Source organism: Aquarana catesbeiana, linkage group LG06 (genome assembly GCF_042186555.1).
Source record: "Aquarana catesbeiana isolate 2022-GZ linkage group LG06, ASM4218655v1, whole genome shotgun sequence".
Taxonomy (NCBI): Eukaryota; Metazoa; Chordata; class Amphibia; order Anura; family Ranidae; genus Aquarana; species Aquarana catesbeiana.
The window spans coordinates 193757639-193770327 of NC_133329.1; the positions used below are offsets into that span (position 1 = coordinate 193757639).

A 12689-nucleotide genomic window follows, 5' to 3' on the forward strand; every position below is an offset into this window, starting at 1 on the left:
TATCTCATCTCCCGAGGCCCTGAAATGTCAGCAAAGTACAAATACCCCCCAAATGACCCCTTTTGGAAAGTAGACAGTCCAAGGTATTTAGTAAGGGGCATAGTGAGTTGTGGGACTTTTTCACAGGCTGGCCACATAGAGAGGTCCAAAATGACCTCATTTTTTAAAGCAAACCCCCAAGGTATATTCTATGAGGCATAATGAGTCTTTTGAACTGTTAATTTCACTGGGCTGGTGACAAGTACTCGGGTACGCTGATGGGCAGGTGACAGGTACTCGGGTACGCTGATGGGCAGGTGACAGGTACTCGGGTGCTCTGATGGGCAGATGACAGGTACTCGGGTGCTCTGATGGGCTGGTGACAGGTACTCGGGTGGGCTGGTGACAGGTACTTGGGTACTCTGATGGGCTGGTGATAGGTACACGGGTACTGTGATGGCCTGGCGACAGGTACACGGGTACTGTGATGGCCTGGCGACAGGTACACGGGTACTGTGATGGCCTGGCGACAGGTACACGGGTACTGTGATGGCCTGGCGACAGGTACACGGGTACTGTGATGGCCTGGCGACAGGTACACGGGTACTGTGATGGCCTGGCGACAGGTACACGGGTACTGTGATGGCCTGGCGACAGGTACACGGGTACTGTGATGGCCTGGCGACAGGTACACGGGTACTGTGATGGCCTGGCGACAGGTACACGGGTACTGTGATGGCCTGGCGACAGGTACACGGGTACTGTGATGGCCTGGCGACAGGTACACGGGTACTGTGATGGCCTGGCGACAGGTACACGGGTACTGTGATGGCCTGGCGACAGGTACTCGGGTACTGTGATGGCCTGGCGACAGGTACTCGGGTGCTCTGATGGGCTGGTGACAGGTATTCGGGTGGGCTGGTGACAGGTACTTGGGTACTCTGATGGGCTGGCGACCGGTACACGGGTACTGTGATGGCCTGGCGACAGGTACTCGGGTACTCTGATGGCCTGGCGACAGGTACTCGGGTACTCTGATGGGCTGGGGACAGGTTCTCTTTATTGGGGGGGGCAATTAGTGTGTTTGGTGTATGCCGTAGGCTGTAACGAGCTGTTGCTGCAATCTCCTCCTCACACACGATCAGTGTGTGAGGAGGAGAGCCCGGTAACTGCTCGTTCCCACCGTCTGTTGGCATTCTGTGACCGGCTGTGATTGGACACAGCCGGTCACGTGGTAAAGAGCCAATTTTATTGGCTCTTTACCACAATCGAGGATGGGCTGTGTCAGTGTAACGAGCCTCATCCCTGATCGTCGCTCATGCAAGCACCGTGCATGTGGAAAATGCATGTGACTGGCTGTGATTGGACACAGCCGGTCACGTGGTAAAGAGCAGATTTTTATTGGCTCTTTATACTGATCTGGGATGGGCTGCATCCGGAGGGACACGCCTTATCCCTGATCGCCGCAGGAGCGGCGAGAAGCCCAGGACGTCATATGACAATGGCCCGGTATGCAAGTGGTTAAACAACTTTGAATTAAAATAAGGGTCCGTGCCCATCAATGCATCCTTATTAGTGCCCATCTGCAGCCTCCTCATCTCCCATCAATTAGGCCTGATCAATGCCCTTCTGCAGCCTCAATTAGGCCTGATCAATGCCCATCTGCAGCCCATCTCATCAATGCAGCCCAATTAATGCCCATTTTTAGCCTCAATGCTCATCTGCAGCCTCACCATCTTTTATCAGTGCAGCCTGAACAGTGCAGGAAATCACCGAGCCGCCATCTCCTGTTTACTGGGCTCTTAGTCAGCAGTCACACAAACACAGTCTCGCCTCCGCTATCGCATTGGCCCAGCTCCTGTGATAGACAGAACACTGGTACAATGCCGGAGGCAGGAGTGTGTGTGTGACGTGTGAGCCGAGTAAACAGGAGATGACGACTTTGTGAATTCCGGTGGCGCTCATCCCCCTCCTTCCCCTTCGAGGTACACTATCGGCGTATAACACGCACCCGTGATTTGCCCCCTATTTTCAGGGGAAAAAAGTGCGTGTTATACGCTGATAATTATGGTAATAAATTTAATGCATTTAATATAAATGCAAACAAGTGCCGTTTGTCGGGGACCACCATGTCAAGGGACCACCAGTACCGCTTGTCAGGGACCACCATGTCAATGGACCACCAGTGCCGCTTGTCAGGGACCACCATGCCAGGGACCACCAGTGTAAAGCCGGGATTATTATCAAAAAGCACAGAGATAGCAGGCGGGGGGGGGCGCGACAGAGTAGAGGCGCGCATTGCTGGCAGGAGAAGATACGGAGGAGAGAGGAAAAGGAGGACACCTGCTCCATGGGCGTCATAGACCGGGGCTGTGAGACCCTTTCCACCCACAACATGTCTGCTTCCTCCCTGCTTGTTTTCAGAGGACTACAGCGGGGTGTGTCAGACGGCTGGCTGAGCTTAGGAGAGGGATAGAAGCCAGCGGTCTTGCAAACAGGATGTCAGCAGGCAATAATGATTTTTCAGCAAGTTCAGCAGCCTATTACAGAGGAACTACAGAGCACAGAAGAACATGGATGGCAAAGTTGGTGAAGGTAGGAGATCAGCAACAGGAATATGGAAAACATTTTTTTTGCCCGGAGATCTGCTTTAAAGTGATTGTTATTTAAACCCCACCCCCCACAAGCCTTTACAAACATTTTATACTTCCTCTGTGCAGTTGGTTTTGCCTGGATCCTGGATCCTCCTCTTCCCTGGTCCCTCTTTGCTGCTCCTAGCCCCTCCATCATTTGAGTGCCCCATAGCCAGTAGCTTGATACAGGGGGCACCCAAGGTGAGTCAGAGCTCTATGTATCCATTCAGACACAGAGCCCTGCCCCCTCTCTCCCCTAATTGGCTGACTGACAGTTGCAGGAGCCAATGACGTTGCTGCTCTTTCTCAGCCAATCAGAAGGAGTGTCCTGGATTGCTGAGGAGATTGTGGACATCGCTGGAGAGAGGAGCTCAGGTAGGTTATAAGAGGGTGCTGAGGGGGCTGCTACACACTGAAAGTTATTTTTTATCTTAGTCCCCTTTCACACTGGGGCGGTGCGGGAGCCGGCGGTAAAAGGACTGCTAGAGGTGTGCTTTTACCCCCCCGCTAGCGGCAGAGAAAGGGTTAAAACCACCGCAAAGCGCTGCTACAGCAGCGCTATGCCGGCGGTATAGCTGCGCTGCCCCATTTATTTCAATGGGCAGGAGAGGTGAACAAGCGGTGTATACACCGCTCCAATGATGCTGCTAGCAAGACTTTTTAGCGTCCTGCCAGTGCACCGCTCCAGTGTGAAAGCCAGCAGCGGCTGTTTCAGGGCGCTTTGCAGGCGCTATTTTTTAGCGCTGTAGCGCCTGCAAAGCGCCCCATTGTGAAAAGGGTCTTAATGCATAGAATAGAAAGGAGCTGTAGAGGCAGAAGGTTTTTTTTAAGTCTTTTTAAATACAGAAGGTCCCCTAGTTACAAACATCTGACTTACAAAAGACACCTACTTACAGAGGGAGTGAGGGGAAGTCTACCCCTAGGAAAGGAAAATCACTCCTGTAAGAGTTATGGGAAAAGGGTGTCTCCACTGATGCTTTATCACCAAGGCTTGTTTCCACAACGACCCAAAATTTTCAAAATCCAATTGTCATTGGGACAGAAATTGAGGTGAAATCTCCTAAACAGGGGCACAAACAGCAAAACAAACGTTACAGGGGTGTTAACTATCCTATGCTATCCAAAATGCTATGCTATCCAAAAAGCTTAAAATAGTTTTTTGGGCTGGAGCTACACTTAAAAATGTACCTGTTCCAACTTACAAACAGATTCAACTTAAGAACAAACCTACAGACCCTATCTTGTTTGTAACCCGGAGACCGCCTGTATAGGGACAATGTATGGGCATCTTTAGCTTTGTGCTAGAGACTATTCTGAAAAGCTCTTGGAAATAATATGTACATGTTAATGGTACTAAATGCACTTTTTATTTGACCTCTTTTGCTTGTTAAAATCTATAAGAAAACATTCATTGTCGGTGTTCTAGTAGAGATCTCTGTAGCCTGATGAGCATAAAAAGCTATGTGTATGTGAACTAGAGCTGCACGATTAATCGTTAAAAGATCGCAATCTCGATTTGAGCTTGTCAAACATTGCCAGCTGGGTAATTGGTGTTGGCGAGTACTAAAATACCCTAATTATAACTTGATGTTAATTTTTTATTTATTTACACATTACGTTATTTTTAATTACATTTTTTTTAGATTTGATTGAAGAAAAGAGTATTATGTCTTATTTTATTGCCATCTTTTTTGATAACCTATGTTCAGGGGTTGTAAATCTTTACAATAAGAATTCTTCAGAATCGTGAGTGAATCGAGATCCTTTTTTCTAAGCAAAAAAAATAGTTGTTCTCATTTTATCCAGAATCGTGCAGCTTTAATGTGAGCTATGCTTTCCCTTTCCATCTTCCAAGCCGGCTTACTTGGAGAGATGATTGGCTCCACCCTCTACAGGAATCAAAAATCTGAAAAAGTTTAAAAGACCCTCCCTTGTACCTCAGTGGTTTTGTGTTCCCAGACCCTCCAGGAGTACACACTGCAATGTATGTTTTGTTACTAAGGGCTGGTGGCTGTGGCTATTGGACCTACCTCCTGGTGCTCAGACTAGGTGTGCCTATGCTCTGTGTATTAATGCTGGAAGTTTCCCCCTTTTTGTGTGGTTCTTGCCTTCATTTGTTTTGGAGCCAACTACCACAGCTGATCTGGCAGCCTCTGGAGGTGCTTCTGTTGTGGTGCTACTGGGGTTTTTAGGAGGGTGACAGTAGTTGTCCCTTTGCCTTCAGAGTAGCTGTTTGCCAGCTTCCTCGGTTCTCCTGATGTACTAAGATGGTGCCGGATGACGTATTTCCAGTGACGTGGCAAGATGGTGCCAAAACTGGAAGTAACATGTAGCATTTCCATACACAAAGCTTTTATTTCCCGGCGTTAGGCATCTTTTAAAACTTCAGACTGGGCGACCGCTGCTTTTGGCCATGCCGTTCACGGGTTGTGGCCTGACTTTCCCCTATCTGGTCATGGTGGCTGTATAGTTGCTCTGGCAGCAGCTAATTGGGCAGAAGAAAGTACTGGGTGCTATGGACCCCAACAGCAACCCAGAAGCGGACAGAGCTCCCACTTTAGCAGAGCCAAGATCTGCCTTTACCTCAAATTCTGCTCCCAAGGTATGTGACCTCTCTTCTCTGCTTTTATAACAAGGGTGACAAATCATCTTATTCATAGTTTCTCAGTCCTGGAAATGTTTTGTTCTTTTCCAGCCTGTCAAGCCCCCTAAGAAAATATGTGGGAATTGCAGGAACAAGCTGCTTGACACCTGTAACAAGCTTATACAGCTGTATATCAGTTGTGGCAGGTTCTGAGTCATCTGCATGCTTAAAGGAGTTCATGTTCTCCATGAAAGATGGTGTTTATTTTTTCATTCTTTTGTAGTCTTTCTACCTCTATCACGGTTAAAGGAACCTTCTGTCTCAGCTAGGTCACTTCTCCCTTTAGAATTAGAGACTATTAGTTCGCAGGCAGTCTCTGACTTGGAAGAGGGCGACAATTCAGCCTCAGCGTCTGAAGGAGGTTCCTTCTCAGAGACTGAGGAGCTTGGTAGCTCTGCTAGGTAATTTTTTCCGGTAGAGGAGGTCGATAAAACAAAAGGCTATCTACACTTTTGAGCAGATTGAAGAACCTCTTTGGTTCAGGACAGAAAGTATAGGGGTTTACAGGTGCATAAACCTAGAACCGAGACATTTTTTAAAATGCCCTAAACTGGATGTTTCCCTCTCCCAAATTTTCTAAAAATGTGTTTCTCATTTGATGACTCGGGTGTCCTTAAGTATGAGATAGAATGAAAATCTGATTCCTTGCTGCAGAAGGCTTGGGTTTCTTCAGCTTTTTCCCTAGGCCTGGCTCTCACCTCCACATGTGTAGCGAAGAAGTTGGACTCCTGGGTTCAGAGACTGGACCGTTTGCTATCTTCTGATACTCCAGTAGAAGAAATTAGAGTCCCCCCCCATTGGTAGATAAATCCATGCGTTTTTGGCTGACGCTGCAGCAGGCTCAGGTAAAGTGGAAGTCCATGCTAAAACTAAAATCCCTGCATCTATAGCCACCAACATTCTAACACTAACCTATCTGAGCTGAGTTTGCGTCCGACAACGGCTGGGAAATGAATGGGGAGTGACGTCGCCCATAGACTTGCTATGGGGCTTCTGTTGTCGGATTTGTCCTCTGCACCCGCCCACACAGCGAAGCCGCGGATGATAGCTCAGCGTGGGATCAGAGCTTCAGCTGCTGGAGATCGGGTCGGAACGCCTGCAGAAAAGGTATGTATACTGGATTTTTTTTCTTTGCAGGGCTAGATATGTTAGTGTTAGAATGTTGGCTATAGATGCAGGTATTTTAGTTTTAGCATGGTTGACCCCTGATGTACCCTTGATGACGTCAGTTGTGACGAAACGGTCATAGGGTTTGTTGCGTATACACGCACGGCGCATGCACAATTTGTTTTTAAAGATACTAGCAGAGCATTTTATCTGTATCCTTGCAAGGAACGTTTTACTGTATTGGGACTTTTGTTTAAATAAACCATCAAAGGAATCTCTGCACTACTGGGTTTTTTTTCTTCCCTCCCTTTCTTGGATAATCCATTGAATGCTGTGGAAGTGGCTATTCATCGGCGTGCAGCTCCTGTCCCCTCGGTCATCCATTGGTGTGCAGCACCTGTCTCCTGTGAGTGTGCTATGGAAGGTATTCCTTATTGATGCCAGCTGGTCACCCGTGAGGGAAGTGAGTCCTCAACAGTGTCCCTGCCGTTTCTACTAAGCCTGATTTGACCCCCCTGAGAAGGGTGGTCGCGGGCTTTCTGGTAAGCCTCCATTGTTTATTGAAAGGTGACGGGCAGCACAAGTGGTCGAGAACACAGACCCAGGGTCCTGTACTGGAATTCTTTTGTTGGGACACCTTCACTTATGAACTTTATTGTTGCCACATTTTGTGTTTTTATTATGCACGTATTTTTTCTAACACAATAATTACGTATGGATTACTTTTTCACTGGATGTTTTTTATTTTTGATTATGATTAATTATATACACTTTACATTAGTGTAAACATACACATTATATTCAATATTGGTCTGTTATCCGGCGCTGCACTCTTATTTATACATTTATCTCTTTGTGCCCTATAGCTGGGTTATAGTGCCTAGCAGCAGGATATCCTTCACGGTTTATTTTAGTAACTTGCGTGTTTTTTTTTTTTTTTTTTTTAGTTTTTTTTTTTTCACGCACCTAGCGCAATTTTTTTCCTTTATAATCTGTTACACCCTAGGGAATAAAGTGGCAGTCGTTGCAACTTTTTATGTCACATGGTATTTGCGCAACAATTTTTTAAATACGTTTTTTTTGATTTCATGAATTAAAAAATAAAACATTAAAGTAAGCCCAGTTTTTTTTTTTTTTTTTTGGATAATGTGAAAGATGATGTTACGCCGAGTAAATAGTAAAACATGTCACGCTTTAAAATTGCGCACACTTGTGGAATGGCGCCAAACTTTGCTACTTAAAAATCTCCATAGGCGACGCTTTAATTTTTTTTTACAGTTACCAGTTTAGAGTTAGAGGAGGTCTAGTGCTAGAATTGTTGCTCTTGCTCTAATACACGCGGTGATACCTCATGTGTGGTTTGAACGGTGTTTACATATGCGGGTGCGACTTTAACTTTTTTATTTTGACACTTTCTCTTTAAATTTTTGTTTGATCAATTTTATTTCTATTACAAGGAATTTAAACATCCCTTGTAATAGGAATGGTGCGTGACAGGTCCTCTTTATGGTGAGATGTGGGAAAGCATCAGATAAAAAAAAAAAAAAAGATCAGATGTTTTCCAGCCGAGATCTTGGTTTTGTTTACATCCGACGGTCAGAGGTAGTCAACGTCATATGTCGTCCCTGGGCTGGAAGTGGTTAATAAGGAACAAAGACAAAGGTGGGGCACTCTTTACTCCTTCAGCCCCTGCCAAAAGTGCACAATGATGCCAGGCCAGGGATAGGAGGAAGATTATCCCAGTTTGCTTGTCAGCAGGGTGGATTCGATTTAAATCATGATTTAAATGCATTTAAATCGCTAGTAAAAAGGCTTGATTTAAATCATCATTTTTAACCACTTAAGGACTAGCCTCGTTTTGGAATTTAGGTGTTTACATGTTTAAAACAGGTTTTTTTGCTAGAAAATTACTTAGAACCCCCAAACTTTATATATTTTTTTTCTAACACCCTAGAGAATAAAATGGCGGTCATTGCAATACTTTTTTTCACACCGTATTTGCGCAGCGGTCTTACAAGTGCACTCTTTTTGGTTAAAATTCACTTTTTTGGATAAAAAAAATAAGACAACAGTAAAGTTCAAATTTTTTTATTTTGTGAAATCTAATGTTACGTCGAGTAAATTGATACCTAACATGTCACGTTTCAGAATTGCGCCCGCTCGTGGAGTGGCGTCAAACTTTTACCCTCAAAAATCTCCATAGGCGATGTTGAAAAAATTCTACAGGCTGCATGTTTTACGTTAGATGAGGTCTAGGGCTAGAATTATTGCTCTCGCTCTACCGATCGCGGCGATACCGCACATGTGTGGTTTGACTACTGTTTTCATATGCAGGCGCTACTCACGTATGCGGTCGCTTCTTGGGCCGGGATGGGGTAAGTGGTTAAAGAGCAACTGTCATCTCTGTCCCGCAGCGGCTCATCGACCGTCCCATTCACTTTAATGGAACAGCTGGTGATGCAGCAGTGACTCAACAAGGTGAGGGACGTGGCGGCAGCAGGTAAGTGGATGCCCGCTAACAGGTCCTGCCATAATGGCTGTCAAATGACAGGTGTTCTTTAAATGTAAGCACTTATTCTTGTTAGAAGTTAGAATCTGTAATATTTGTAAACAAAAAGAAGGTTTCCGATTTAGAAAAATTAAGCTGTCAGATTAGTAAAACAGAAATATCAGAAAAAAATCAATCATACAGTTTTTAGTGTACATAGATTTTCAAAACAATGGGATAAAGCAATATTCCTGAACTTTTTTTATCTCATGGTTACTGTGAAATTGTGTGAATGCATCAATCTCAGCGTGGAGAGCTTGGATTCATTGAATAAGTTTACCAAAAAATGTAAATATTGGAGAATATACAGCCTCATGCTACATAACTAAGCTCCATTTCATCCTGAATAAACAAAATTATTGTATCTTAAATAGAAAACTATCTCTTTTGATTTTTTTTTTCTTCAAAAACGTTTTATCAAAATTGATTTGATATAAATCAAAAATCCGATTTTAAATCTAAAACCAGATTTTTTCCAAAATATTTTGGAAATATTTTTTTTTTTTATCCACCCTGCTTGTCAGTGGGCAGAAGTGACAGAAAACTTGTTTCTCCTTCAGATCATAAAATCGGATTAGAATTCAGCATTCCTCTACCCCAAAGGCTTTTTTTATCACTTGGCTGCTGAGAGACCAAGAAAGGGCAATGTTAGACTTGATTTGCCATTGGGAATTAGAAAAAGTAATTGCCCCAGCAGATCAGAAATTTCATGGGTTCTACTCTCACGTTTTCCTTCTCCGGAAGTCTTCCAGCAAGTTTTACATGATCAATTTTAAAAGGTTTATAGGTTTTTGTTTTTTTTTTTTTTGCTTTAATCTCAATCCTTATGAACTACTGGTGCTTACAGAGCTTTCCTGCACTCTGAGAAGTGCACACTTTCTGTTAAAATAGGGTTAATGACCTGTGGAATTGGCTACAGACTTTCATGAAGTGTGGTACTGACAATGGGAGTCTGAATCCACCCCCTTCCTTCTCTCTGTGATTGATTGTCTGGTGCTCCCTCCCTAGAGTTCACACAGCATAGCTCGTCTCCCCCCCCCCCCCTTCCCTCCTCTTGCCTGACAGACGATCCTGAGCAAACACATGCCTTTAGTAATAGAGGTCGACCGATATGGGTTTTTCTATGGCCGATGCCAAAGCCGATATTTAGAAATCGCGGTGGCCGATGGCCGATATATGATGCCGATTTTTTTGGGCTGATATATTAGGCCGATTTTTTTTTTTTTTTTTTTTCCCTTCATCTCATAAAATCTAACAGTTAGACCCCTTTCACACTGGGGAGTTTTTCAGGTGCTTTTGGGCTAAAAATAGCGCCTGTAAAACGGCTCCCCTGCTGTCTGTGTGAAAGCTCGAGTGCTTTCACACTGAGGCGATGCGCTGGCAGGATGTTAAAAAAAAAGTCCTGCAAGCAGCATCTTTGGAGCGGTGTATACCGCTCCTCCACCACTCCTGCCCATTGAAATGAATGCGCACCGCTGCCGAAGCGCCTGCAAAGCGTTTCGGCAGCAGCGCTTCAGGGGCGCATTTAACCCCTTCTTCGGCCGCTAGCTGGGTTATAAGCGCCCCGCTAGAAGCCGAATAGCGCCGCTAAAATGACGGTAAAGCGCCGCTAAAATTAACAGCATTTTACCGTCAACGCATGCCCGCTCCAGTGTGAAAGCAACCTTAAGTAATAAGTGATACAGAAAATTTTTTATATTTAAACATTTATTAAACAAAACAAACCTCCAATCAGTTCACTTGTATGTAGAATTTAGATTAAAAAAAAAATAACTATCTTAAATATTAAATACACAAAAACAGGTAATCAAAACTTTTGGACGAAAAAAAAATGGGCTAACTTTACTGCATATATATAATGTTTGGGGGTTCTAAGTGATTTTATAGCAGAAAATACAGGATTTTTACTTGTAAGCAACAAGTGTCAGAAAAGATTTAGTCTTTAAATGGTTAAACTGATAACTTCTCCATGGAGTTCAGTCTATTGATAAAAGAACCTGAAAGAGATACAATGTATCTTCTTATCAGACTTGGCAGGCTGCCCAGAGGAGTAGAGAAGAAAACTTCAGACAACTTGCAATTGACTTCAATTACAGAAGTCATTTGCAAGTCCCGCTGAATCGGCTTTTTTTATCAGCACAATCGGCGGATGCCGATTAAGTAAAAAAAGCCAAATATCGGCCGATATATCGGTCGACCTCTATTTAGTAATATGATGCTTAGGTGTGTGAGAGAATGAGGGAACTGAAAGAGTGGGCAGATTACTGGAGTGGTCACTTCCTGACACTTAACCACTTCAACCCGGAAGGATTTACCCCCTTCCTGACCAAGCCCTTTTTTGCGATACGGCACTGCGTCACTTTAACTGACAATTGCATGGTCGTGCGACTTTGTACCCTAACAAAATTATCCTTTTTTTTTCCCACACAAATAGAGCTTTCTTTTGGTGGTATTTGTTCAGCTCTGCGGTTTTTATTTTTTGCGCTATAAACAAAAAAGAGTGAATAATTTGAAAAAAAAGCAATAATTTTTAATTTTTGTTATAAATATCCCAAAAAAATATAAAAAAACTAATTTCTTCCTCAGTTTAGGCCGATATATATTCTTCTACATATTTTTGGTAAAAAAAGAATCGAAATAAGCGTATATTGATTGGTTTGCACAAAAGTTATCGCGTCTTAAAAATAGGGGATAGAATTATGGCATTTCTATAATTTTTTTTTTGTACTAGTAATGGCGGTGATCTGCGATTTTTATTGTGATTCCGGCGTACAGATCGGACACTTTTGACACTATTTTGGGACCATTGGTATTTATACAGCGATCAGTGCTTTAAAAATACACTGATTATTGTGTAAATGTCACTGGCAGGGAAGGAGTTGAACACTAGGGGGTGATCAAGGGGTTAAGTGTGTTCCCTGGGCTTGTTCTATCTGTAGGGGGATGGGCTCACGAGAACATGACAGAGATCACTGCTCCTGATCACTGCTCCTGATCACTGGGAGCAGTAGATCCCTGTCATGTTGCTAGACAGAACAGGGAAATGCCTTGTTTACATCTCCCCGTTCTGCCTCTCAGTGTCACGATCGCGAGCCACCAGCGGACATCCAGTCTGCGTGCACCCTCCCGCGATGGGCGCGTACGTGCCCGATAGCCGCCGATGACGTACGGGTACATTGTTTTGCGCACCCGTGCCACTTTGCCTATGTATATCGGTAGGAGCCGGTCGGCAAAGGGTTAAAGTCTACTGCAAAAACTTAAGGACTGAGAAAAACAAGAAAAGGCATGGAAGCACAAGGGTAATATGCACCATTTAATTTGCCTTTCACCTTTAAGTCTGTTGAACAAATTTCTGGAGTTCAGAATATTTTGCATAAAAAGCTTTTATGCAGTAAGAAATCTTTTGCTTCCAGGTGCCTATATGGTCACCCTAGACCATCAAGACTAGTTCCTAATTTCCTTTTCTTAGGTTACATGAGGCTATTTTACCTAGTTTTTGTAGCTTTCCTAAGAATGAGGAAGAAAGGTTTAGCTTTCCTGATGTCAGGAGATGTTTACTTCATTATTTACGGGTTTCTAGGGAATTTTTCTCCACTTTTGATTTTGTTTGACGGTCCCAAAAAGGGTACTAAAGCATCCAGACGTTCGTTCCATCTCTAGATAGATTAGAGACCTGATCCTCTGCACTTATAGATTTTCCTGTCAGGCCCCTCCTACAGGGTTCAGAGCTCATTCTACTAGGTCCTTGGCCACTTTATCGGCAAAAGGGCAGGAGGCT

At 44.1% G+C, this 12689-nt stretch overlaps 1 protein-coding gene across 8 annotated transcripts in view; it reads left to right on the forward strand.

Moving 5' to 3' along the window:
• CLEC16A (C-type lectin domain containing 16A) overlaps positions 1-12689 on the forward strand; it is a 1646984-nt gene that overhangs the window by 21605 nt on the left and 1612690 nt on the right. The window lies entirely within an intron of this gene.